Here is a 27,541-nt window from a genome sequence, read left to right on the forward strand (position 1 = left end):
CCGCACACCCGGGCCTCGGGCCCGGGCCTCACGCCGGGCGGGCTCCTCGCCGCCGACGGGGCTCCGAGAGACACACCGGCGCGCCGCACAGGGCGACTCGCTGGCCCCCTGGGCAGAGAGGACACACAACAGCACACGGAGCGCACGCACCCAAACCCAAACCACCCACCGGCCCCTGGACCCCTGGCTACACACCCCAAACCCCACCCCACCGGGCCACAGGATAGCCGGCTCCGGCCCCCCGCGCAGCCCCCCGCCCCCGCGCGGGGGCTGCTGCCGCACGCAGGCCCTGAGGGGAATCGGGGCAGAACGGTCCTCCCCAGACGGGGGTGGGGTGGCGGGGTGGGGGGGGGACACTGCAGATCTTCAGGACCTCCGGGTGACGGACCAGCGGCAGGCGCGGCCCTGCCTCCTCCTCCCGGCCCCGCCCCAAAGCCCCTCCCCACCGTGCCCTCGCGTGGGCCGGCGGAGGGCCCTCTCTCGCGCACTCTCCGGCTCCGGCCCTCCGCCCCCACGCGTGGAAGCCTGTCCCTGCGCGCGTGCCCGTGGGTCTGCTCCTCGGGGTGTGGGACGGCGGTGCGTCCGTGGTTTGGGTGGGGGTGGGGGGGTGCGCGCGCGAGACCCGTCAGGCTCCGCCTGGCCCCCCACCCCCACCCCGATAAGGGCAGGTGGGCTAGCGAAGGGCCAGGGCGGCGGGAGGGACCCGACTGCGCAGGGAGGGACGCGTCGCAGCAGATCGGCCTCTTGAGGCGTCCGGGGGCGGCCGCCCTCGTCTACGGCCAGACCGCCCTGAACGCGCCCGATCTCGTCTCACCTCGGAAGCTAAGCAGGGTCGGGCCCGGTTAGTACTTGGATGGGAGACCGCCTGGGAATCCCGGGTGCCGTAGGCTTTTTGCTCTGCTTCTTTTTCTGTCCCGCCCCCCTGGGCTGGGAAGGGGAGGGGGGGGCCTTCGCCCTCCGCGCCCGGCCCGGCTCCGCCCCCGGCCGGCCCGGACCCTGCCCCGTGGCCCCTGGAGACAGGGTCAGATTGGAGATGTGGAGGCTCAGTCCCCGAGGCTGTCGCCCCTCACACACCTGCCGCAGGTCCGGGCCTCCGGAACTTCTGACCGACCGGCTCTGAATTCAGGACACAGTCTAAAGTTGTCCAAGGAGATGACCACGTTACCACCCTAGGACAGGAAAAATTGGACCCTATCCACATATGCAGAAGAAGAGAATCTAAACAGCTGGCTATTCGTTCACGGTAACATAATTCAGGAATCCAGAGGCGAAGACATCTAGAAACACTTTTCAAACGTCTAAATCTTTAGAACATATTCTGAAGGATTAAGAAGTAGAAGCATTCTTTGGACAGTCACGAGCAAGACCAGGGTGTCGATAGGAAATCCTTCTGTTCGATACTGCAAGAGACGCTCCAAAAACATACTACAACAAGGGAAAACACTAACAATATATGGGAAAGGAAAATCACCTTTCTTCATTTTCCTCACCTCCTACGGTTCTCAAAAGAGAATGTTTGCCCCTATGCGCGGGAGACCTGTAGAAATCCTAGGTGAGTCCAGCAAGATAGCTCTAGATGAAATCAACATTCGATCGATAGTTTCGATATTTCTTATTTCCTCGCAAATACACAATAATGAATGCAATTCTTGAAAAGGATAACATTCAAAGTCACAGAAAATCCACACAGCACCTACGGGGCAAAGGTGCCAACTTAGATGGAAAACTTAGCAAAAACGTACATGATGGCTCCAATCGATGGAGAGGCTACCCCGTAGTCCTCGATAGACGGACACAGAGTCCCCAAACTAATCATTTCCCCCACATTAATAAATAATCCCATTTAAACAGGGTTTATAACTAGAAACTTACAATCTGCTTCTTTCTCTTTTTCTTTTAATTTGGGAAAGGGATATGTTAAAGAATGATGATCATGATCATGATTATCATTATGACTATTATATTAAATCGAATTAACCGTACCAAAACCCCACCACTCACCTTATAAAAATGGGAGTTGATGCATATGTGGGAAGCCGCTGTGTATCTTTGTCTCAAGGCGTGGAACCACAAAAACGCTTCTCCCAAACAAATCCCATCTCGACTGTCATCCTTTTCCTTGCTTTTCCTTTGAAAGTTTTTGCTCTCTGTTATAGGACTATCTCATTGAGGTAGTTTGTTAATTTCACAGTTTATAGAATACATGTGGAACCATTCTGGATTCCTTCTGGGCAACTTGTGTGCCAGGGGAAACCTTCTGTTTGGAGAATACTCCTCGCTTACACAGGAAGCTGCAGTTCATCAGCGCTGCTAGAGAATGGCACTGCACGAATCAGTCGAAGCATCTTTATGCGATCTTTGACTAGGTCCGTGTACAAGGGGCTCCCGTGAGGATTACCCTAGATGCTTCCTGGTCACATGTGCCCTATCTTCTCTCTGGTACGTGCTACTCAGAGAATATGCTTGCTCCTGAATTATGCCAGCATTTATTCATTTCCATTTAGGCTACAGTGTTTTCCAAATGGTCCTATAATTTCGCCTCCCATATCAGCAGGGTGTGTGCAAGAGTTTTCCTCAAAGCCAACACAGTGATCAGTTTCTTAAGTTTCCTCAATCTGGTGAGTTGGAAACTATATCTGGCTTCATTTTTTATTCTGCATTTCCTTGACCAATAATGAGGACACGGGGCCAAAGGCGTATTAAGCGTATTAAACGTAGATATTCTGTAACAGTCATATTTTGCCAATTATATGGGCTACAGATACCTTGTCCTGTTTGAAGCTTGTTTTTGACCCTCTTCATGATATCTTTGGAAACTTTTTATTATGGAAAATTTGAAATAGAAACAAAATCGGAAAGAATAGTAGAATACTTTCTCACTACCCTGACTCAAGAAATCACCAACCCCTGGCCAGATCTTGTTTCCTTTATACCCCTCCTACCTTAAGTTCATGATCCCCTTAATAATATCCCTCCAACGATAAAAAGTCAATATGTTTCTATCAAAGGTAGAGGCTTTCTTCCCTTTTTCAGGGTACTCACAGCCACATTATTCCATGTAAAAATTTCACCGTGTTAGAGATAACAGCAAGTACTCAATGTTTGCGTTTCCCTGAGACACACACGCTCATTTCAGTTTCTTTGAATCCAGTCCAAATACAGTCCATACCTTGTGAGGGGTTGAGATGTCTTTTGAAAGAGTGTCCATACATCGCGACTAGTCGGGGGCAGCCCCGGTTGTCACCATTTCCCTTTGTTTCCTACCGCTGTCCGCAGTGACCCGAGCTATTTTTGCATTGTGAGGGGTTTCATCGTGGATTTAAACGTATTGAACGTGTTTCAATATCTTGCAATTATTAGACTTGCTGGCGATCAAACCGTCCTGTGTTTGGCAAACGGGAGTCTACTCATTCTGGTTCCTGTGTCTTTTGACGTGACCCTCGTCCTGTTGGATATGGTAGCATCCGTGCTTCCCAGTATGAGAAGCGTGCGTTTCCCGCCCCAGACCTCAAGTCAGCGTATGTCTCCAGTAAGTCTTAGGACCGTTTAATAACGATGGTTGGCGGAGACCACAATCTAGATGCTGGTGAAATGCACTAGTGTCGAGTTCGCACCTATGTCTCAGCACTTTCCGTGGAAAAACTTAAAAAAAAAAAAAAAAGAAAGAAAGAAAGAGAGAAAGAAAAGAAAAAAAAATTACAGGAAAACACATTGAGTTTACACTGATAATCCAAGTTCAAACTGAGAACTGAGAGTTTTTTTACATTACTTTACCGATTTCACCTCTTCCTCTCACACCCAGATTCCCAGTCCCCAAAGACACCAACAGCATTTCTTCTTTGCAGGATCCCACAGAATAATCGTAGCCATGCACCATAGAACCGTGGACTGGTTCCTACTGCATGAAGTAGGAAAGGCGAGGAAGGAACCTTCTATTGTTCCGGCTCCACTGTGAAAATGTAAGAGCTGCCGTCCGCCGAAGCCAGTCTGCTCATGTCCAAGGAGCTGTGAGCCACGTCACACTCCTTTGGAATATTTCCCTGAGCCTTCATGTGGGCTCCTGACGTCTGTAGAATCTGACAAGTCACACGTTGTCCTCCCGTTTGTGTCCTCCGTGCTTTGAATAGATGTGCTATTGAGTGCTTGATTTTTGTTGTCATAGGTGTATGTGTTTGTGGCAAAGTGTTGAGTGTTTGGTGTGTATGTAGCAGCTAGAGAGCGAGGCTCTGAAGGCTACTGGGCAGCAGGAGGGCGCGGGGTCGGGTGGGGGGCGCTGGGCCGGGAGGGCCGCGTAGCAGCTGGGCCTCTCGAGGCGTCCGGGGACGGCCGCTGCCGTCTAGGGCCATAGCACCCTGAACGTGCCCGATCTCGTCTGGTCTGGGAAGCTAAGCAGGGTCGGGCCCGGTTAGTACTTGGATGGGAGACCGCCTGGGAATACCGGGTGCTGTAGGCTTTTGCTTCTTCTTTTGTCCCGCCCGCCGGGGGGTCGGGGGTGGGGGGGCCCCCCCTCGCCTTCTGCGCCCGCCCCCACTTTCGCCCTCGGGCCCCGGCCCCTCCCCCCCCTCGGCGCGACCCGCTGCCCCCGCCCGGGGCTTCCTCCCCTCTCCCCCGCTGCAGCACCACCGCCAGGTGGCGGCAGCGGCAGAGCGTCCCAGGCGTTCCGTTGGGCCGGCAGCGGAGCCCCAACCCTGGGCCCCACACCGGGCCGGGGCCGGGCGGCGGGATCCCTAAGTGCCGCCGGGTCTCCTCTCCCCCGGACCCCGCACCCGCCGCCCCGCACTCCGGGACATCGCGTACACCCGGCGCGGGACAGCCCAGGGCGGCAAACCGTGTCCTGGGCCCCCGGACACCCGGCCCACCGTGCACTTTCTCTCCGCCGCACACCCGGGCCTCGGGCCCGGGCCTCACGCCGGGCGGGCTCCTCGCCGCCGACGGGGCTCCGAGAGACACACCGGCGCGCCGCACAGGGCGACTCGCTGGCCCCCTGGGCAGAGAGGACACACAACAGCACACGGAGCGCACGCACCCAAACCCAAACCACCCACCGGCCCCTGGACCCCTGGCTACACACCCCAAACCCCACCCCACCGGGCCACAGGATAGCCGGCTCCGGCCCCCCGCGCAGCCCCCCGCCCCCGCGCGGGGGCTGCTGCCACACGCAGGCCCTGAGGGGAATCGGGGCAGAACGGTCCTCCCCAGACGGGGGTGGGGTGGCGGGGTGGGGGGGGGACACTGCAGATCTTCAGGACCTCCGGGTGACGGACCAGCGGCAGGCGCGGCCCTGCCTCCTCCTCCCGGCCCCGCCCCAAAGCCCCTCCCCACCGTGCCCTCGCGTGGGCCGGCGGAGGGCCCTCTCTCGCGCACTCTCCGGCTCCGGCCCTCCGCCCCCACGCGTGGAAGCCTGTCCCTGCGCGCGTGCCCGTGGGTCTGCTCCTCGGGGTGTGGGACGGCGGTGCGTCCGTGGTTTGGGTGGGGGTGGGGGGGGTGCGCGCGCGAGACCCGTCAGGCTCCGCCTGGCCCCCCACCCCCACCCCGATAAGGGCAGGTGGGCTAGCGAAGGGCCAGGGCGGCGGGAGGGACCCGACTGCGCAGGGAGGGACGCGTCGCAGCAGATCGGCCTCTTGAGGCGTCCGGGGGCGGCCGCCCTCGTCTACGGCCAGACCGCCCTGAACGCGCCCGATCTCGTCTCACCTCGGAAGCTAAGCAGGGTCGGGCCCGGTTAGTACTTGGATGGGAGACCGCCTGGGAATCCCGGGTGCCGTAGGCTTTTTGCTCTGCTTCTTTTTCTGTCCCGCCCCCCTGGGCTGGGAAGGGGAGGGGGGGGCCTTCGCCCTCCGCGCCCGGCCCGGCTCCGCCCCCGGCCGGCCCGGACCCTGCCCCGTGGCCCCTGGAGACAGGGTCAGATTGGAGATGTGGAGGCTCAGTCCCCGAGGCTGTCGCCCCTCACACACCTGCCGCAGGTCCGGGCCTCCGGAACTTCTGACCGACCGGCTCTGAATTCAGGACACAGTCTAAAGTTGTCCAAGGAGATGACCACGTTACCACCCTAGGACAGGAAAAATTGGACCCTATTCACATATGCAGAAGAAGAGAATCTAAACAGCTGGCTATTCGTTCACGGTAACATAATTCAGGAATCCAGAGGCGAAGACATCTAGAAACACTTTTCAAACGTCTAAATCTTTAGAACATATTCTGAAGGATTAAGAAGTAGAAGCATTCTTTGGACAGTCACGAGCAAGACCAGGGTGTCGATAGGAAATCCTTCTGTTCGATACTGCAAGAGACGCTCCAAAAACATACTACAACAAGGGAAAACACTAACAATATATGGGAAAGGAAAATCACCTTTCTTCATTTTCCTCACCTCCTACGGTTCTCAAAAGAGAATGTTTGCCCCTATGCGCGGGAGACCTGTAGAAATCCTAGGTGAGTCCAGCAAGATAGCTCTAGATGAAATCAACATTCGATCGATAGTTTCGATATTTCTTATTTCCTCGCAAATACACAATAATGAATGCAATTCTTGAAAAGGATAACATTCAAAGTCACAGAAAATCCACACAGCACCTACGGGGCAAAGGTGCCAACTTAGATGGAAAACTTAGCAAAAACGTACATGATGGCTCCAATCGATGGAGAGGCTACCCCGTAGTCCTCGATAGACGGACACAGAGTCCCCAAACTAATCATTTCCCCCACATTAATAAATAATCCCATTTAAACAGGGTTTATAACTAGAAACTTACAATCTGCTTCTTTCTCTTTTTCTTTTAATTTGGGAAAGGGATATGTTAAAGAATGATGATCATGATCATGATTATCATTATGACTATTATATTAAATCGAATTAACCGTACCAAAACCCCACCACTCACCTTATAAAAATGGGAGTTGATGCATATGTGGGAAGCCGCTGTGTATCTTTGTCTCAAGGCGTGGAACCACAAAAACGCTTCTCCCAAACAAATCCCATCTCGACTGTCATCCTTTTCCTTGCTTTTCCTTTGAAAGTTTTTGCTCTCTGTTATAGGACTATCTCATTGAGGTAGTTTGTTAATTTCACAGTTTATAGAATACATGTGGAACCATTCTGGATTCCTTCTGGGCAACTTGTGTGCCAGGGGAAACCTTCTGTTTGGAGAATACTCCTCGCTTACACAGGAAGCTGCAGTTCATCAGCGCTGCTAGAGAATGGCACTGCACGAATCAGTCGAAGCATCTTTATGCGATCTTTGACTAGGTCCGTGTACAAGGGGCTCCCGTGAGGATTACCCTAGATGCTTCCTGGTCACATGTGCCCTATCTTCTCTCTGGTACGTGCTACTCAGAGAATATGCTTGCTCCTGAATTATGCCAGCATTTATTCATTTCCATTTAGGCTACAGTGTTTTCCAAATGGTCCTATAATTTCGCCTCCCATATCAGCAGGGTGTGTGCAAGAGTTTTCCTCAAAGCCAACACAGTGATCAGTTTCTTAAGTTTCCTCAATCTGGTGAGTTGGAAACTATATCTGGCTTCATTTTTTATTCTGCATTTCCTTGACCAATAATGAGGACACGGGGCCAAAGGCGTATTAAGCGTATTAAACGTAGATATTCTGTAACAGTCATATTTTGCCAATTATATGGGCTACAGATACCTTGTCCTGTTTGAAGCTTGTTTTTGACCCTCTTCATGATATCTTTGGAAACTTTTTATTATGGAAAATTTGAAATAGAAACAAAATCGGAAAGAATAGTAGAATACTTTCTCACTACCCTGACTCAAGAAATCACCAACCCCTGGCCAGATCTTGTTTCCTTTATACCCCTCCTACCTTAAGTTCATGATCCCCTTAATAATATCCCTCCAACGATAAAAAGTCAATATGTTTCTATCAAAGGTAGAGGCTTTCTTCCCTTTTTCAGGGTACTCACAGCCACATTATTCCATGTAAAAATTTCACCGTGTTAGAGATAACAGCAAGTACTCAATGTTTGCGTTTCCCTGAGACACACACGCTCATTTCAGTTTCTTTGAATCCAGTCCAAATACAGTCCATACCTTGTGAGGGGTTGAGATGTCTTTTGAAAGAGTGTCCATACATCGCGACTAGTCGGGGGCAGCCCCGGTTGTCACCATTTCCCTTTGTTTCCTACCGCTGTCCGCAGTGACCCGAGCTATTTTTGCATTGTGAGGGGTTTCATCGTGGATTTAAACGTATTGAACGTGTTTCAATATCTTGCAATTATTAGACTTGCTGGCGATCAAACCGTCCTGTGTTTGGCAAACGGGAGTCTACTCATTCTGGTTCCTGTGTCTTTTGACGTGACCCTCGTCCTGTTGGATATGGTAGCATCCGTGCTTCCCAGTATGAGAAGCGTGCGTTTCCCGCCCCAGACCTCAAGTCAGCGTATGTCTCCAGTAAGTCTTAGGACCGTTTAATAACGATGGTTGGCGGAAACCACAATCTAGATGCTGGTGAAATGCACTAGTGTCGAGTTCGCACCTATGTCTCAGCACTTTCCGTGGAAAAACTTAAAAAAAAAAAAAAAAGAAAGAAAGAAAGAGAGAAAGAAAAGAAAAAAAAATTACAGGAAAACACATTGAGTTTACACTGATAATCCAAGTTCAAACTGAGAACTGAGAGTTTTTTTACATTACTTTACCGATTTCACCTCTTCCTCTCACACCCAGATTCCCAGTCCCCAAAGACACCAACAGCATTTCTTCTTTGCAGGATCCCACAGAATAATCGTAGCCATGCACCATAGAACCGTGGACTGGTTCCTACTGCATGAAGTAGGAAAGGCGAGGAAGGAACCTTCTATTGTTCCGGCTCCACTGTGAAAATGTAAGAGCTGCCGTCCGCCGAAGCCAGTCTGCTCATGTCCAAGGAGCTGTGAGCCACGTCACACTCCTTTGGAATATTTCCCTGAGCCTTCATGTGGGCTCCTGACGTCTGTAGAATCTGACAAGTCACACGTTGTCCTCCCGTTTGTGTCCTCCGTGCTTTGAATAGATGTGCTATTGAGTGCTTGATTTTTGTTGTCATAGGTGTATGTGTTTGTGGCAAAGTGTTGAGTGTTTGGTGTGTATGTAGCAGCTAGAGAGCGAGGCTCTGAAGGCTACTGGGCAGCAGGAGGGCGCGGGGTCGGGTGGGGGGCGCTGGGCCGGGAGGGCCGCGTAGCAGCTGGGCCTCTCGAGGCGTCCGGGGACGGCCGCTGCCGTCTAGGGCCATAGCACCCTGAACGTGCCCGATCTCGTCTGGTCTGGGAAGCTAAGCAGGGTCGGGCCCGGTTAGTACTTGGATGGGAGACCGCCTGGGAATACCGGGTGCTGTAGGCTTTTGCTTCTTCTTTTGTCCCGCCCGCCGGGGGGTCGGGGGTGGGGGGGCCCCCCCTCGCCTTCTGCGCCCGCCCCCACTTTCGCCCTCGGGCCCCGGCCCCTCCCCCCCCTCGGCGCGACCCGCTGCCCCCGCCCGGGGCTTCCTCCCCTCTCCCCCGCTGCAGCACCACCGCCAGGTGGCGGCAGCGGCAGAGCGTCCCAGGCGTTCCGTTGGGCCGGCAGCGGAGCCCCAACCCTGGGCCCCACACCGGGCCGGGGCCGGGCGGCGGGATCCCTAAGTGCCGCCGGGTCTCCTCTCCCCCGGACCCCGCACCCGCCGCCCCGCACTCCGGGACATCGCGTACACCCGGCGCGGGACAGCCCAGGGCGGCAAACCGTGTCCTGGGCCCCCGGACACCCGGCCCACCGTGCACTTTCTCTCCGCCGCACACCCGGGCCTCGGGCCCGGGCCTCACGCCGGGCGGGCTCCTCGCCGCCGACGGGGCTCCGAGAGACACACCGGCGCGCCGCACAGGGCGACTCGCTGGCCCCCTGGGCAGAGAGGACACACAACAGCACACGGAGCGCACGCACCCAAACCCAAACCACCCACCGGCCCCTGGACCCCTGGCTACACACCCCAAACCCCACCCCACCGGGCCACAGGATAGCCGGCTCCGGCCCCCCGCGCAGCCCCCCGCCCCCGCGCGGGGGCTGCTGCCACACGCAGGCCCTGAGGGGAATCGGGGCAGAACGGTCCTCCCCAGACGGGGGTGGGGTGGCGGGGTGGGGGGGGGACACTGCAGATCTTCAGGACCTCCGGGTGACGGACCAGCGGCAGGCGCGGCCCTGCCTCCTCCTCCCGGCCCCGCCCCAAAGCCCCTCCCCACCGTGCCCTCGCGTGGGCCGGCGGAGGGCCCTCTCTCGCGCACTCTCCGGCTCCGGCCCTCCGCCCCCACGCGTGGAAGCCTGTCCCTGCGCGCGTGCCCGTGGGTCTGCTCCTCGGGGTGTGGGACGGCGGTGCGTCCGTGGTTTGGGTGGGGGTGGGGGGGTGCGCGCGCGAGACCCGTCAGGCTCCGCCTGGCCCCCCACCCCCACCCCGATAAGGGCAGGTGGGCTAGCGAAGGGCCAGGGCGGCGGGAGGGACCCGACTGCGCAGGGAGGGACGCGTCGCAGCAGATCGGCCTCTTGAGGCGTCCGGGGGCGGCCGCCCTCGTCTACGGCCAGACCGCCCTGAACGCGCCCGATCTCGTCTCACCTCGGAAGCTAAGCAGGGTCGGGCCCGGTTAGTACTTGGATGGGAGACCGCCTGGGAATCCCGGGTGCCGTAGGCTTTTTGCTCTGCTTCTTTTTCTGTCCCGCCCCCCTGGGCTGGGAAGGGGAGGGGGGGGCCTTCGCCCTCCGCGCCCGGCCCGGCTCCGCCCCCGGCCGGCCCGGACCCTGCCCCGTGGCCCCTGGAGACAGGGTCAGATTGGAGATGTGGAGGCTCAGTCCCCGAGGCTGTCGCCCCTCACACACCTGCCGCAGGTCCGGGCCTCCGGAACTTCTGACCGACCGGCTCTGAATTCAGGACACAGTCTAAAGTTGTCCAAGGAGATGACCACGTTACCACCCTAGGACAGGAAAAATTGGACCCTATTCACATATGCAGAAGAAGAGAATCTAAACAGCTGGCTATTCGTTCACGGTAACATAATTCAGGAATCCAGAGGCGAAGACATCTAGAAACACTTTTCAAACGTCTAAATCTTTAGAACATATTCTGAAGGATTAAGAAGTAGAAGCATTCTTTGGACAGTCACGAGCAAGACCAGGGTGTCGATAGGAAATCCTTCTGTTCGATACTGCAAGAGACGCTCCAAAAACATACTACAACAAGGGAAAACACTAACAATATATGGGAAAGGAAAATCACCTTTCTTCATTTTCCTCACCTCCTACGGTTCTCAAAAGAGAATGTTTGCCCCTATGCGCGGGAGACCTGTAGAAATCCTAGGTGAGTCCAGCAAGATAGCTCTAGATGAAATCAACATTCGATCGATAGTTTCGATATTTCTTATTTCCTCGCAAATACACAATAATGAATGCAATTCTTGAAAAGGATAACATTCAAAGTCACAGAAAATCCACACAGCACCTACGGGGCAAAGGTGCCAACTTAGATGGAAAACTTAGCAAAAACGTACATGATGGCTCCAATCGATGGAGAGGCTACCCCGTAGTCCTCGATAGACGGACACAGAGTCCCCAAACTAATCATTTCCCCCACATTAATAAATAATCCCATTTAAACAGGGTTTATAACTAGAAACTTACAATCTGCTTCTTTCTCTTTTTCTTTTAATTTGGGAAAGGGATATGTTAAAGAATGATGATCATGATCATGATTATCATTATGACTATTATATTAAATCGAATTAACCGTACCAAAACCCCACCACTCACCTTATAAAAATGGGAGTTGATGCATATGTGGGAAGCCGCTGTGTATCTTTGTCTCAAGGCGTGGAACCACAAAAACGCTTCTCCCAAACAAATCCCATCTCGACTGTCATCCTTTTCCTTGCTTTTCCTTTGAAAGTTTTTGCTCTCTGTTATAGGACTATCTCATTGAGGTAGTTTGTTAATTTCACAGTTTATAGAATACATGTGGAACCATTCTGGATTCCTTCTGGGCAACTTGTGTGCCAGGGGAAACCTTCTGTTTGGAGAATACTCCTCGCTTACACAGGAAGCTGCAGTTCATCAGCGCTGCTAGAGAATGGCACTGCACGAATCAGTCGAAGCATCTTTATGCGATCTTTGACTAGGTCCGTGTACAAGGGGCTCCCGTGAGGATTACCCTAGATGCTTCCTGGTCACATGTGCCCTATCTTCTCTCTGGTACGTGCTACTCAGAGAATATGCTTGCTCCTGAATTATGCCAGCATTTATTCATTTCCATTTAGGCTACAGTGTTTTCCAAATGGTCCTATAATTTCGCCTCCCATATCAGCAGGGTGTGTGCAAGAGTTTTCCTCAAAGCCAACACAGTGATCAGTTTCTTAAGTTTCCTCAATCTGGTGAGTTGGAAACTATATCTGGCTTCATTTTTTATTCTGCATTTCCTTGACCAATAATGAGGACACGGGGCCAAAGGCGTATTAAGCGTATTAAACGTAGATATTCTGTAACAGTCATATTTTGCCAATTATATGGGCTACAGATACCTTGTCCTGTTTGAAGCTTGTTTTTGACCCTCTTCATGATATCTTTGGAAACTTTTTATTATGGAAAATTTGAAATAGAAACAAAATCGGAAAGAATAGTAGAATACTTTCTCACTACCCTGACTCAAGAAATCACCAACCCCTGGCCAGATCTTGTTTCCTTTATACCCCTCCTACCTTAAGTTCATGATCCCCTTAAGAATATGCCTCCAACGATAAAAAGTCAATATGTTTCTATCAAAGGTAGAGGCTTTCTTCCCTTTTTCAGGGTACTCACAGCCACATTATTCCATGTAAAAATTTCACCGTGTTAGAGATAACAGCAAGTACTCAATGTTTGCGTTTCCCTGAGACACACACGCTCATTTCAGTTTCTTTGAATCCAGTCCAAATACAGTCCATACCTTGTGAGGGGTTGAGATGTCTTTTGAAAGAGTGTCCATACATCGCGACTAGTCGGGGGCAGCCCCGGTTGTCACCATTTCCCTTTGTTTCCTACCGCTGTCCGCAGTGACCCGAGCTATTTTTGCATTGTGAGGGGTTTCATCGTGGATTTAAACGTATTGAACGTGTTTCAATATCTTGCAATTATTAGACTTGCTGGCGATCAAACCGTCCTGTGTTTGGCAAACGGGAGTCTACTCATTCTGGTTCCTGTGTCTTTTGACGTGACCCTCGTCCTGTTGGATATGGTAGCATCCGTGCTTCCCAGTATGAGAAGCGTGCGTTTCCCGCCCCAGACCTCAAGTCAGCGTATGTCTCCAGTAAGTCTTAGGACCGTTTAATAACGATGGTTGGCGGAGACCACAATCTAGATGCTGGTGAAATGCACTAGTGTCGAGTTCGCACCTATGTCTCAGCACTTTCCGTGGAAAAACTTAAAAAAAAAAAAAAAAGAAAGAAAGAAAGAGAGAAAGAAAAGAAAAAAAAATTACAGGAAAACACATTGAGTTTACACTGATAATCCAAGTTCAAACTGAGAACTGAGAGTTTTTTTACATTACTTTACCGATTTCACCTCTTCCTCTCACACCCAGATTCCCAGTCCCCAAAGACACCAACAGCATTTCTTCTTTGCAGGATCCCACAGAATAATCGTAGCCATGCACCATAGAACCGTGGACTGGTTCCTACTGCATGAAGTAGGAAAGGCGAGGAAGGAACCTTCTATTGTTCCGGCTCCACTGTGAAAATGTAAGAGCTGCCGTCCGCCGAAGCCAGTCTGCTCATGTCCAAGGAGCTGTGAGCCACGTCACACTCCTTTGGAATATTTCCCTGAGCCTTCATGTGGGCTCCTGACGTCTGTAGAATCTGACAAGTCACACGTTGTCCTCCCGTTTGTGTCCTCCGTGCTTTGAATAGATGTGCTATTGAGTGCTTGATTTTTGTTGTCATAGGTGTATGTGTTTGTGGCAAAGTGTTGAGTGTTTGGTGTGTATGTAGCAGCTAGAGAGCGAGGCTCTGAAGGCTACTGGGCAGCAGGAGGGCGCGGGGTCGGGTGGGGGGCGCTGGGCCGGGAGGGCCGCGTAGCAGCTGGGCCTCTCGAGGCGTCCGGGGACGGCCGCTGCCGTCTAGGGCCATAGCACCCTGAACGTGCCCGATCTCGTCTGGTCTGGGAAGCTAAGCAGGGTCGGGCCCGGTTAGTACTTGGATGGGAGACCGCCTGGGAATACCGGGTGCTGTAGGCTTTTGCTTCTTCTTTTGTCCCGCCCGCCGGGGGGTCGGGGGTGGGGGGGCCCCCCCTCGCCTTCTGCGCCCGCCCCCACTTTCGCCCTCGGGCCCCGGCCCCTCCCCCCCCTCGGCGCGACCCGCTGCCCCCGCCCGGGGCTTCCTCCCCTCTCCCCCGCTGCAGCACCACCGCCAGGTGGCGGCAGCGGCAGAGCGTCCCAGGCGTTCCGTTGGGCCGGCAGCGGAGCCCCAACCCTGGGCCCCACACCGGGCCGGGGCCGGGCGGCGGGATCCCTAAGTGCCGCCGGGTCTCCTCTCCCCCGGACCCCGCACCCGCCGCCCCGCACTCCGGGACATCGCGTACACCCGGCGCGGGACAGCCCAGGGCGGCAAACCGTGTCCTGGGCCCCCGGACACCCGGCCCACCGTGCACTTTCTCTCCGCCGCACACCCGGGCCTCGGGCCCGGGCCTCACGCCGGGCGGGCTCCTCGCCGCCGACGGGGCTCCGAGAGACACACCGGCGCGCCGCACAGGGCGACTCGCTGGCCCCCTGGGCAGAGAGGACACACAACAGCACACGGAGCGCACGCACCCAAACCCAAACCACCCACCGGCCCCTGGACCCCTGGCTACACACCCCAAACCCCACCCCACCGGGCCACAGGATAGCCGGCTCCGGCCCCCCGCGCAGCCCCCCGCCCCCGCGCGGGGGCTGCTGCCGCACGCAGGCCCTGAGGGGAATCGGGGCAGAACGGTCCTCCCCAGACGGGGGTGGGGTGGCGGGGTGGGGGGGGGACACTGCAGATCTTCAGGACCTCCGGGTGACGGACCAGCGGCAGGCGCGGCCCTGCCTCCTCCTCCCGGCCCCGCCCCAAAGCCCCTCCCCACCGTGCCCTCGCGTGGGCCGGCGGAGGGCCCTCTCTCGCGCACTCTCCGGCTCCGGCCCTCCGCCCCCACGCGTGGAAGCCTGTCCCTGCGCGCGTGCCCGTGGGTCTGCTCCTCGGGGTGTGGGACGGCGGTGCGTCCGTGGTTTGGGTGGGGGTGGGGGGGTGCGCGCGCGAGACCCGTCAGGCTCCGCCTGGCCCCCCACCCCCACCCCGATAAGGGCAGGTGGGCTAGCGAAGGGCCAGGGCGGCGGGAGGGACCCGACTGCGCAGGGAGGGACGCGTCGCAGCAGATCGGCCTCTTGAGGCGTCCGGGGGCGGCCGCCCTCGTCTACGGCCAGACCGCCCTGAACGCGCCCGATCTCGTCTCACCTCGGAAGCTAAGCAGGGTCGGGCCCGGTTAGTACTTGGATGGGAGACCGCCTGGGAATCCCGGGTGCCGTAGGCTTTTTGCTCTGCTTCTTTTTCTGTCCCGCCCCCCTGGGCTGGGAAGGGGAGGGGGGGGCCTTCGCCCTCCGCGCCCGGCCCGGCTCCGCCCCCGGCCGGCCCGGACCCTGCCCCGTGGCCCCTGGAGACAGGGTCAGATTGGAGATGTGGAGGCTCAGTCCCCGAGGCTGTCGCCCCTCACACACCTGCCGCAGGTCCGGGCCTCCGGAACTTCTGACCGACCGGCTCTGAATTCAGGACACAGTCTAAAGTTGTCCAAGGAGATGACCACGTTACCACCCTAGGACAGGAAAAATTGGACCCTATCCACATATGCAGAAGAAGAGAATCTAAACAGCTGGCTATTCGTTCACGGTAACATAATTCAGGAATCCAGAGGCGAAGACATCTAGAAACACTTTTCAAACGTCTAAATCTTTAGAACATATTCTGAAGGATTAAGAAGTAGAAGCATTCTTTGGACAGTCACGAGCAAGACCAGGGTGTCGATAGGAAATCCTTCTGTTCGATACTGCAAGAGACGCTCCAAAAACATACTACAACAAGGGAAAACACTAACAATATATGGGAAAGGAAAATCACCTTTCTTCATTTTCCTCACCTCCTACGGTTCTCAAAAGAGAATGTTTGCCCCTATGCGCGGGAGACCTGTAGAAATCCTAGGTGAGTCCAGCAAGATAGCTCTAGATGAAATCAACATTCGATCGATAGTTTCGATATTTCTTATTTCCTCGCAAATACACAATAATGAATGCAATTCTTGAAAAGGATAACATTCAAAGTCACAGAAAATCCACACAGCACCTACGGGGCAAAGGTGCCAACTTAGATGGAAAACTTAGCAAAAACGTACATGATGGCTCCAATCGATGGAGAGGCTACCCCGTAGTCCTCGATAGACGGACACAGAGTCCCCAAACTAATCATTTCCCCCACATTAATAAATAATCCCATTTAAACAGGGTTTATAACTAGAAACTTACAATCTGCTTCTTTCTCTTTTTCTTTTAATTTGGGAAAGGGATATGTTAAAGAATGATGATCATGATCATGATTATCATTATGACTATTATATTAAATCGAATTAACCGTACCAAAACCCCACCACTCACCTTATAAAAATGGGAGTTGATGCATATGTGGGAAGCCGCTGTGTATCTTTGTCTCAAGGCGTGGAACCACAAAAACGCTTCTCCCAAACAAATCCCATCTCGACTGTCATCCTTTTCCTTGCTTTTCCTTTGAAAGTTTTTGCTCTCTGTTATAGGACTATCTCATTGAGGTAGTTTGTTAATTTCACAGTTTATAGAATACATGTGGAACCATTCTGGATTCCTTCTGGGCAACTTGTGTGCCAGGGGAAACCTTCTGTTTGGAGAATACTCCTCGCTTACACAGGAAGCTGCAGTTCATCAGCGCTGCTAGAGAATGGCACTGCACGAATCAGTCGAAGCATCTTTATGCGATCTTTGACTAGGTCCGTGTACAAGGGGCTCCCGTGAGGATTACCCTAGATGCTTCCTGGTCACATGTGCCCTATCTTCTCTCTGGTACGTGCTACTCAGAGAATATGCTTGCTCCTGAATTATGCCAGCATTTATTCATTTCCATTTAGGCTACAGTGTTTTCCAAATGGTCCTATAATTTCGCCTCCCATATCAGCAGGGTGTGTGCAAGAGTTTTCCTCAAAGCCAACACAGTGATCAGTTTCTTAAGTTTCCTCAATCTGGTGAGTTGGAAACTATATCTGGCTTCATTTTTTATTCTGCATTTCCTTGACCAATAATGAGGACACGGGGCCAAAGGCGTATTAAGCGTATTAAACGTAGATATTCTGTAACAGTCATATTTTGCCAATTATATGGGCTACAGATACCTTGTCCTGTTTGAAGCTTGTTTTTGACCCTCTTCATGATATCTTTGGAAACTTTTTATTATGGAAAATTTGAAATAGAAACAAAATCGGAAAGAATAGTAGAATACTTTCTCACTACCCTGACTCAAGAAATCACCAACCCCTGGCCAGATCTTGTTTCCTTTATACCCCTCCTACCTTAAGTTCATGATCCCCTTAATAATATCCCTCCAACGATAAAAAGTCAATATGTTTCTATCAAAGGTAGAGGCTTTCTTCCCTTTTTCAGGGTACTCACAGCCACATTATTCCATGTAAAAATTTCACCGTGTTAGAGATAACAGCAAGTACTCAATGTTTGCGTTTCCCTGAGACACACACGCTCATTTCAGTTTCTTTGAATCCAGTCCAAATACAGTCCATACCTTGTGAGGGGTTGAGATGTCTTTTGAAAGAGTGTCCATACATCGCGACTAGTCGGGGGCAGCCCCGGTTGTCACCATTTCCCTTTGTTTCCTACCGCTGTCCGCAGTGACCCGAGCTATTTTTGCATTGTGAGGGGTTTCATCGTGGATTTAAACGTATTGAACGTGTTTCAATATCTTGCAATTATTAGACTTGCTGGCGATCAAACCGTCCTGTGTTTGGCAAACGGGAGTCTACTCATTCTGGTTCCTGTGTCTTTTGACGTGACCCTCGTCCTGTTGGATATGGTAGCATCCGTGCTTCCCAGTATGAGAAGCGTGCGTTTCCCGCCCCAGACCTCAAGTCAGCGTATGTCTCCAGTAAGTCTTAGGACCGTTTAATAACGATGGTTGGCGGAGACCACAATCTAGATGCTGGTGAAATGCACTAGTGTCGAGTTCGCACCTATGTCTCAGCACTTTCCGTGGAAAAACTTAAAAAAAAAAAAAAAAGAAAGAAAGAAAGAGAGAAAGAAAAGAAAAAAAAATTACAGGAAAACACATTGAGTTTACACTGATAATCCAAGTTCAAACTGAGAACTGAGAGTTTTTTTACATTACTTTACCGATTTCACCTCTTCCTCTCACACCCAGATTCCCAGTCCCCAAAGACACCAACAGCATTTCTTCTTTGCAGGATCCCACAGAATAATCGTAGCCATGCACCATAGAACCGTGGACTGGTTCCTACTGCATGAAGTAGGAAAGGCGAGGAAGGAACCTTCTATTGTTCCGGCTCCACTGTGAAAATGTAAGAGCTGCCGTCCGCCGAAGCCAGTCTGCTCATGTCCAAGGAGCTGTGAGCCACGTCACACTCCTTTGGAATATTTCCCTGAGCCTTCATGTGGGCTCCTGACGTCTGTAGAATCTGACAAGTCACACGTTGTCCTCCCGTTTGTGTCCTCCGTGCTTTGAATAGATGTGCTATTGAGTGCTTGATTTTTGTTGTCATAGGTGTATGTGTTTGTGGCAAAGTGTTGAGTGTTTGGTGTGTATGTAGCAGCTAGAGAGCGAGGCTCTGAAGGCTACTGGGCAGCAGGAGGGCGCGGGGTCGGGTGGGGGGCGCTGGGCCGGGAGGGCCGCGTAGCAGCTGGGCCTCTCGAGGCGTCCGGGGACGGCCGCTGCCGTCTAGGGCCATAGCACCCTGAACGTGCCCGATCTCGTCTGGTCTGGGAAGCTAAGCAGGGTCGGGCCCGGTTAGTACTTGGATGGGAGACCGCCTGGGAATACCGGGTGCTGTAGGCTTTTGCTTCTTCTTTTGTCCCGCCCGCCGGGGGGTCGGGGGTGGGGGGGCCCCCCCTCGCCTTCTGCGCCCGCCCCCACTTTCGCCCTCGGGCCCCGGCCCCTCCCCCCCCTCGGCGCGACCCGCTGCCCCCGCCCGGGGCTTCCTCCCCTCTCCCCCGCTGCAGCACCACCGCCAGGTGGCGGCAGCGGCAGAGCGTCCCAGGCGTTCCGTTGGGCCGGCAGCGGAGCCCCAACCCTGGGCCCCACACCGGGCCGGGGCCGGGCGGCGGGATCCCTAAGTGCCGCCGGGTCTCCTCTCCCCCGGACCCCGCACCCGCCGCCCCGCACTCCGGGACATCGCGTACACCCGGCGCGGGACAGCCCAGGGCGGCAAACCGTGTCCTGGGCCCCCGGACACCCGGCCCACCGTGCACTTTCTCTCCGCCGCACACCCGGGCCTCGGGCCCGGGCCTCACGCCGGGCGGGCTCCTCGCCGCCGACGGGGCTCCGAGAGACACACCGGCGCGCCGCACAGGGCGACTCGCTGGCCCCCTGGGCAGAGAGGACACACAACAGCACACGGAGCGCACGCACCCAAACCCAAACCACCCACCGGCCCCTGGACCCCTGGCTACACACCCCAAACCCCACCCCACCGGGCCACAGGATAGCCGGCTCCGGCCCCCCGCGCAGCCCCCCGCCCCCGCGCGGGGGCTGCTGCCACACGCAGGCCCTGAGGGGAATCGGGGCAGAACGGTCCTCCCCAGACGGGGGTGGGGTGGCGGGGTGGGGGGGGGACACTGCAGATCTTCAGGACCTCCGGGTGACGGACCAGCGGCAGGCGCGGCCCTGCCTCCTCCTCCCGGCCCCGCCCCAAAGCCCCTCCCCACCGTGCCCTCGCGTGGGCCGGCGGAGGGCCCTCTCTCGCGCACTCTCCGGCTCCGGCCCTCCGCCCCCACGCGTGGAAGCCTGTCCCTGCGCGCGTGCCCGTGGGTCTGCTCCTCGGGGTGTGGGACGGCGGTGCGTCCGTGGTTTGGGTGGGGGTGGGGGGGTGCGCGCGCGAGACCCGTCAGGCTCCGCCTGGCCCCCCACCCCCACCCCGATAAGGGCAGGTGGGCTAGCGAAGGGCCAGGGCGGCGGGAGGGACCCGACTGCGCAGGGAGGGACGCGTCGCAGCAGATCGGCCTCTTGAGGCGTCCGGGGGCGGCCGCCCTCGTCTACGGCCAGACCGCCCTGAACGCGCCCGATCTCGTCTCACCTCGGAAGCTAAGCAGGGTCGGGCCCGGTTAGTACTTGGATGGGAGACCGCCTGGGAATCCCGGGTGCCGTAGGCTTTTTGCTCTGCTTCTTTTTCTGTCCCGCCCCCCTGGGCTGGGAAGGGGAGGGGGGGGCCTTCGCCCTCCGCGCCCGGCCCGGCTCCGCCCCCGGCCGGCCCGGACCCTGCCCCGTGGCCCCTGGAGACAGGGTCAGATTGGAGATGTGGAGGCTCAGTCCCCGAGGCTGTCGCCCCTCACACACCTGCCGCAGGTCCGGGCCTCCGGAACTTCTGACCGACCGGCTCTGAATTCAGGACACAGTCTAAAGTTGTCCAAGGAGATGACCACGTTACCACCCTAGGACAGGAAAAATTGGACCCTATTCACATATGCAGAAGAAGAGAATCTAAACAGCTGGCTATTCGTTCACGGTAACATAATTCAGGAATCCAGAGGCGAAGACATCTAGAAACACTTTTCAAACGTCTAAATCTTTAGAACATATTCTGAAGGATTAAGAAGTAGAAGCATTCTTTGGACAGTCACGAGCAAGACCAGGGTGTCGATAGGAAATCCTTCTGTTCGATACTGCAAGAGACGCTCCAAAAACATACTACAACAAGGGAAAACACTAACAATATATGGGAAAGGAAAATCACCTTTCTTCATTTTCCTCACCTCCTACGGTTCTCAAAAGAGAATGTTTGCCCCTATGCGCGGGAGACCTGTAGAAATCCTAGGTGAGTCCAGCAAGATAGCTCTAGATGAAATCAACATTCGATCGATAGTTTCGATATTTCTTATTTCCTCGCAAATACACAATAATGAATGCAATTCTTGAAAAGGATAACATTCAAAGTCACAGAAAATCCACACAGCACCTACGGGGCAAAGGTGCCAACTTAGATGGAAAACTTAGCAAAAACGTACATGATGGCTCCAATCGATGGAGAGGCTACCCCGTAGTCCTCGATAGACGGACACAGAGTCCCCAAACTAATCATTTCCCCCACATTAATAAATAATCCCATTTAAACAGGGTTTATAACTAGAAACTTACAATCTGCTTCTTTCTCTTTTTCTTTTAATTTGGGAAAGGGATATGTTAAAGAATGATGATCATGATCATGATTATCATTATGACTATTATATTAAATCGAATTAACCGTACCAAAACCCCACCACTCACCTTATAAAAATGGGAGTTGATGCATATGTGGGAAGCCGCTGTGTATCTTTGTCTCAAGGCGTGGAACCACAAAAACGCTTCTCCCAAACAAATCCCATCTCGACTGTCATCCTTTTCCTTGCTTTTCCTTTGAAAGTTTTTGCTCTCTGTTATAGGACTATCTCATTGAGGTAGTTTGTTAATTTCACAGTTTATAGAATACATGTGGAACCATTCTGGATTCCTTCTGGGCAACTTGTGTGCCAGGGGAAACCTTCTGTTTGGAGAATACTCCTCGCTTACACAGGAAGCTGCAGTTCATCAGCGCTGCTAGAGAATGGCACTGCACGAATCAGTCGAAGCATCTTTATGCGATCTTTGACTAGGTCCGTGTACAAGGGGCTCCCGTGAGGATTACCCTAGATGCTTCCTGGTCACATGTGCCCTATCTTCTCTCTGGTACGTGCTACTCAGAGAATATGCTTGCTCCTGAATTATGCCAGCATTTATTCATTTCCATTTAGGCTACAGTGTTTTCCAAATGGTCCTATAATTTCGCCTCCCATATCAGCAGGGTGTGTGCAAGAGTTTTCCTCAAAGCCAACACAGTGATCAGTTTCTTAAGTTTCCTCAATCTGGTGAGTTGGAAACTATATCTGGCTTCATTTTTTATTCTGCATTTCCTTGACCAATAATGAGGACACGGGGCCAAAGGCGTATTAAGCGTATTAAACGTAGATATTCTGTAACAGTCATATTTTGCCAATTATATGGGCTACAGATACCTTGTCCTGTTTGAAGCTTGTTTTTGACCCTCTTCATGATATCTTTGGAAACTTTTTATTATGGAAAATTTGAAATAGAAACAAAATCGGAAAGAATAGTAGAATACTTTCTCACTACCCTGACTCAAGAAATCACCAACCCCTGGCCAGATCTTGTTTCCTTTATACCCCTCCTACCTTAAGTTCATGATCCCCTTAATAATATCCCTCCAACGATAAAAAGTCAATATGTTTCTATCAAAGGTAGAGGCTTTCTTCCCTTTTTCAGGGTACTCACAGCCACATTATTCCATGTAAAAATTTCACCGTGTTAGAGATAACAGCAAGTACTCAATGTTTGCGTTTCCCTGAGACACACACGCTCATTTCAGTTTCTTTGAATCCAGTCCAAATACAGTCCATACCTTGTGAGGGGTTGAGATGTCTTTTGAAAGAGTGTCCATACATCGCGACTAGTCGGGGGCAGCCCCGGTTGTCACCATTTCCCTTTGTTTCCTACCGCTGTCCGCAGTGACCCGAGCTATTTTTGCATTGTGAGGGGTTTCATCGTGGATTTAAACGTATTGAACGTGTTTCAATATCTTGCAATTATTAGACTTGCTGGCGATCAAACCGTCCTGTGTTTGGCAAACGGGAGTCTACTCATTCTGGTTCCTGTGTCTTTTGACGTGACCCTCGTCCTGTTGGATATGGTAGCATCCGTGCTTCCCAGTATGAGAAGCGTGCGTTTCCCGCCCCAGACCTCAAGTCAGCGTATGTCTCCAGTAAGTCTTAGGACCGTTTAATAACGATGGTTGGCGGAAACCACAATCTAGATGCTGGTGAAATGCACTAGTGTCGAGTTCGCACCTATGTCTCAGCACTTTCCGTGGAAAAACTTAAAAAAAAAAAAAAAAGAAAGAAAGAAAGAGAGAAAGAAAAGAAAAAAAAATTACAGGAAAACACATTGAGTTTACACTGATAATCCAAGTTCAAACTGAGAACTGAGAGTTTTTTTACATTACTTTACCGATTTCACCTCTTCCTCTCACACCCAGATTCCCAGTCCCCAAAGACACCAACAGCATTTCTTCTTTGCAGGATCCCACAGAATAATCGTAGCCATGCACCATAGAACCGTGGACTGGTTCCTACTGCATGAAGTAGGAAAGGCGAGGAAGGAACCTTCTATTGTTCCGGCTCCACTGTGAAAATGTAAGAGCTGCCGTCCGCCGAAGCCAGTCTGCTCATGTCCAAGGAGCTGTGAGCCACGTCACACTCCTTTGGAATATTTCCCTGAGCCTTCATGTGGGCTCCTGACGTCTGTAGAATCTGACAAGTCACACGTTGTCCTCCCGTTTGTGTCCTCCGTGCTTTGAATAGATGTGCTATTGAGTGCTTGATTTTTGTTGTCATAGGTGTATGTGTTTGTGGCAAAGTGTTGAGTGTTTGGTGTGTATGTAGCAGCTAGAGAGCGAGGCTCTGAAGGCTACTGGGCAGCAGGAGGGCGCGGGGTCGGGTGGGGGGCGCTGGGCCGGGAGGGCCGCGTAGCAGCTGGGCCTCTCGAGGCGTCCGGGGACGGCCGCTGCCGTCTAGGGCCATAGCACCCTGAACGTGCCCGATCTCGTCTGGTCTGGGAAGCTAAGCAGGGTCGGGCCCGGTTAGTACTTGGATGGGAGACCGCCTGGGAATACCGGGTGCTGTAGGCTTTTGCTTCTTCTTTTGTCCCGCCCGCCGGGGGGTCGGGGGTGGGGGGGCCCCCCCTCGCCTTCTGCGCCCGCCCCCACTTTCGCCCTCGGGCCCCGGCCCCTCCCCCCCCTCGGCGCGACCCGCTGCCCCCGCCCGGGGCTTCCTCCCCTCTCCCCCGCTGCAGCACCACCGCCAGGTGGCGGCAGCGGCAGAGCGTCCCAGGCGTTCCGTTGGGCCGGCAGCGGAGCCCCAACCCTGGGCCCCACACCGGGCCGGGGCCGGGCGGCGGGATCCCTAAGTGCCGCCGGGTCTCCTCTCCCCCGGACCCCGCACCCGCCGCCCCGCACTCCGGGACATCGCGTACACCCGGCGCGGGACAGCCCAGGGCGGCAAACCGTGTCCTGGGCCCCCGGACACCCGGCCCACCGTGCACTTTCTCTCCGCCGCACACCCGGGCCTCGGGCCCGGGCCTCACGCCGGGCGGGCTCCTCGCCGCCGACGGGGCTCCGAGAGACACACCGGCGCGCCGCACAGGGCGACTCGCTGGCCCCCTGGGCAGAGAGGACACACAACAGCACACGGAGCGCACGCACCCAAACCCAAACCACCCACCGGCCCCTGGACCCCTGGCTACACACCCCAAACCCCACCCCACCGGGCCACAGGATAGCCGGCTCCGGCCCCCCGCGCAGCCCCCCGCCCCCGCGCGGGGGCTGCTGCCACACGCAGGCCCTGAGGGGAATCGGGGCAGAACGGTCCTCCCCAGACGGGGGTGGGGTGGCGGGGTGGGGGGGGGACACTGCAGATCTTCAGGACCTCCGGGTGACGGACCAGCGGCAGGCGCGGCCCTGCCTCCTCCTCCCGGCCCCGCCCCAAAGCCCCTCCCCACCGTGCCCTCGCGTGGGCCGGCGGAGGGCCCTCTCTCGCGCACTCTCCGGCTCCGGCCCTCCGCCCCCACGCGTGGAAGCCTGTCCCTGCGCGCGTGCCCGTGGGTCTGCTCCTCGGGGTGTGGGACGGCGGTGCGTCCGTGGTTTGGGTGGGGGTGGGGGGGTGCGCGCGCGAGACCCGTCAGGCTCCGCCTGGCCCCCCACCCCCACCCCGATAAGGGCAGGTGGGCTAGCGAAGGGCCAGGGCGGCGGGAGGGACCCGACTGCGCAGGGAGGGACGCGTCGCAGCAGATCGGCCTCTTGAGGCGTCCGGGGGCGGCCGCCCTCGTCTACGGCCAGACCGCCCTGAACGCGCCCGATCTCGTCTCACCTCGGAAGCTAAGCAGGGTCGGGCCCGGTTAGTACTTGGATGGGAGACCGCCTGGGAATCCCGGGTGCCGTAGGCTTTTTGCTCTGCTTCTTTTTCTGTCCCGCCCCCCTGGGCTGGGAAGGGGAGGGGGGGGCCTTCGCCCTCCGCGCCCGGCCCGGCTCCGCCCCCGGCCGGCCCGGACCCTGCCCCGTGGCCCCTGGAGACAGGGTCAGATTGGAGATGTGGAGGCTCAGTCCCCGAGGCTGTCGCCCCTCACACACCTGCCGCAGGTCCGGGCCTCCGGAACTTCTGACCGACCGGCTCTGAATTCAGGACACAGTCTAAAGTTGTCCAAGGAGATGACCACGTTACCACCCTAGGACAGGAAAAATTGGACCCTATCCACATATGCAGAAGAAGAGAATCTAAACAGCTGGCTATTCGTTCACGGTAACATAATTCAGGAATCCAGAGGCGAAGACATCTAGAAACACTTTTCAAACGTCTAAATCTTTAGAACATATTCTGAAGGATTAAGAAGTAGAAGCATTCTTTGGACAGTCACGAGCAAGACCAGGGTGTCGATAGGAAATCCTTCTGTTCGATACTGCAAGAGACGCTCCAAAAACATACTACAACAAGGGAAAACACTAACAATATATGGGAAAGGAAAATCACCTTTCTTCATTTTCCTCACCTCCTACGGTTCTCAAAAGAGAATGTTTGCCCCTATGCGCGGGAGACCTGTAGAAATCCTAGGTGAGTCCAGCAAGATAGCTCTAGATGAAATCAACATTCGATCGATAGTTTCGATATTTCTTATTTCCTCGCAAATACACAATAATGAATGCAATTCTTGAAAAGGATAACATTCAAAGTCACAGAAAATCCACACAGCACCTACGGGGCAAAGGTGCCAACTTAGATGGAAAACTTAGCAAAAACGTACATGATGGCTCCAATCGATGGAGAGGCTACCCCGTAGTCCTCGATAGACGGACACAGAGTCCCCAAACTAATCATTTCCCCCACATTAATAAATAATCCCATTTAAACAGGGTTTATAACTAGAAACTTACAATCTGCTTCTTTCTCTTTTTCTTTTAATTTGGGAAAGGGATATGTTAAAGAATGATGATCATGATCATGATTATCATTATGACTATTATATTAAATCGAATTAACCGTACCAAAACCCCACCACTCACCTTATAAAAATGGGAGTTGATGCATATGTGGGAAGCCGCTGTGTATCTTTGTCTCAAGGCGTGGAACCACAAAAACGCTTCTCCCAAACAAATCCCATCTCGACTGTCATCCTTTTCCTTGCTTTTCCTTTGAAAGTTTTTGCTCTCTGTTATAGGACTATCTCATTGAGGTAGTTTGTTAATTTCACAGTTTATAGAATACATGTGGAACCATTCTGGATTCCTTCTGGGCAACTTGTGTGCCAGGGGAAACCTTCTGTTTGGAGAATACTCCTCGCTTACACAGGAAGCTGCAGTTCATCAGCGCTGCTAGAGAATGGCACTGCACGAATCAGTCGAAGCATCTTTATGCGATCTTTGACTAGGTCCGTGTACAAGGGGCTCCCGTGAGGATTACCCTAGATGCTTCCTGGTCACATGTGCCCTATCTTCTCTCTGGTACGTGCTACTCAGAGAATATGCTTGCTCCTGAATTATGCCAGCATTTATTCATTTCCATTTAGGCTACAGTGTTTTCCAAATGGTCCTATAATTTCGCCTCCCATATCAGCAGGGTGTGTGCAAGAGTTTTCCTCAAAGCCAACACAGTGATCAGTTTCTTAAGTTTCCTCAATCTGGTGAGTTGGAAACTATATCTGGCTTCATTTTTTATTCTGCATTTCCTTGACCAATAATGAGGACACGGGGCCAAAGGCGTATTAAGCGTATTAAACGTAGATATTCTGTAACAGTCATATTTTGCCAATTATATGGGCTACAGATACCTTGTCCTGTTTGAAGCTTGTTTTTGACCCTCTTCATGATATCTTTGGAAACTTTTTATTATGGAAAATTTGAAATAGAAACAAAATCGGAAAGAATAGTAGAATACTTTCTCACTACCCTGACTCAAGAAATCACCAACCCCTGGCCAGATCTTGTTTCCTTTATACCCCTCCTACCTTAAGTTCATGATCCCCTTAATAATATCCCTCCAACGATAAAAAGTCAATATGTTTCTATCAAAGGTAGAGGCTTTCTTCCCTTTTTCAGGGTACTCACAGCCACATTATTCCATGTAAAAATTTCACCGTGTTAGAGATAACAGCAAGTACTCAATGTTTGCGTTTCCCTGAGACACACACGCTCATTTCAGTTTCTTTGAATCCAGTCCAAATAC

The 27,541-nt window shown here is 53.9% G+C and overlaps 6 non-coding genes and 5 pseudogenes across 6 annotated transcripts; all 11 read left to right on the forward strand.

Moving 5' to 3' along the window:
• Positions 1-771: 771 nt before the first annotated feature.
• Positions 772-890, forward strand: LOC123630069. The gene has a single exon (XR_006732580.1). It is a non-coding gene; the product is annotated as a 5S ribosomal RNA (ribosomal RNA).
• Positions 891-4,334: 3,444 nt separating this feature from the next.
• LOC123630055 lies at positions 4,335-4,453 on the forward strand (annotated as a pseudogene).
• A 1,195-nt stretch (positions 4,454-5,648) lies between these two features.
• On the forward strand, positions 5,649-5,767 carry LOC123630072. The gene has a single exon (XR_006732582.1). It is a non-coding gene; the product is annotated as a 5S ribosomal RNA (ribosomal RNA).
• A 3,444-nt stretch (positions 5,768-9,211) lies between these two features.
• Positions 9,212-9,330, forward strand: LOC123630056 (annotated as a pseudogene).
• Positions 9,331-10,524: 1,194 nt separating this feature from the next.
• Positions 10,525-10,643, forward strand: LOC123630073. Its single transcript, XR_006732583.1, has one exon. It is a non-coding gene; the product is annotated as a 5S ribosomal RNA (ribosomal RNA).
• A 3,444-nt stretch (positions 10,644-14,087) lies between these two features.
• On the forward strand, positions 14,088-14,206 carry LOC123630057 (annotated as a pseudogene).
• Positions 14,207-15,400: 1,194 nt separating this feature from the next.
• On the forward strand, positions 15,401-15,519 carry LOC123630074. Its single transcript, XR_006732584.1, has one exon. It is a non-coding gene; the product is annotated as a 5S ribosomal RNA (ribosomal RNA).
• Positions 15,520-18,963: 3,444 nt separating this feature from the next.
• On the forward strand, positions 18,964-19,082 carry LOC123630058 (annotated as a pseudogene).
• Positions 19,083-20,276: 1,194 nt separating this feature from the next.
• LOC123630075 lies at positions 20,277-20,395 on the forward strand. Its single transcript, XR_006732585.1, has one exon. It is a non-coding gene; the product is annotated as a 5S ribosomal RNA (ribosomal RNA).
• A 3,444-nt stretch (positions 20,396-23,839) lies between these two features.
• Positions 23,840-23,958, forward strand: LOC123630059 (annotated as a pseudogene).
• A 1,194-nt stretch (positions 23,959-25,152) lies between these two features.
• On the forward strand, positions 25,153-25,271 carry LOC123630076. Its single transcript, XR_006732586.1, has one exon. It is a non-coding gene; the product is annotated as a 5S ribosomal RNA (ribosomal RNA).
• The last annotated feature ends 2,270 nt before the right edge of the window (positions 25,272-27,541 follow it).

The sequence above is a fragment of the Lemur catta genome, unplaced genomic scaffold (genome assembly GCF_020740605.2).
Source record: "Lemur catta isolate mLemCat1 unplaced genomic scaffold, mLemCat1.pri scaffold_91_ctg1, whole genome shotgun sequence".
NCBI classification, from domain to species: Eukaryota; Metazoa; Chordata; class Mammalia; order Primates; family Lemuridae; genus Lemur; species Lemur catta.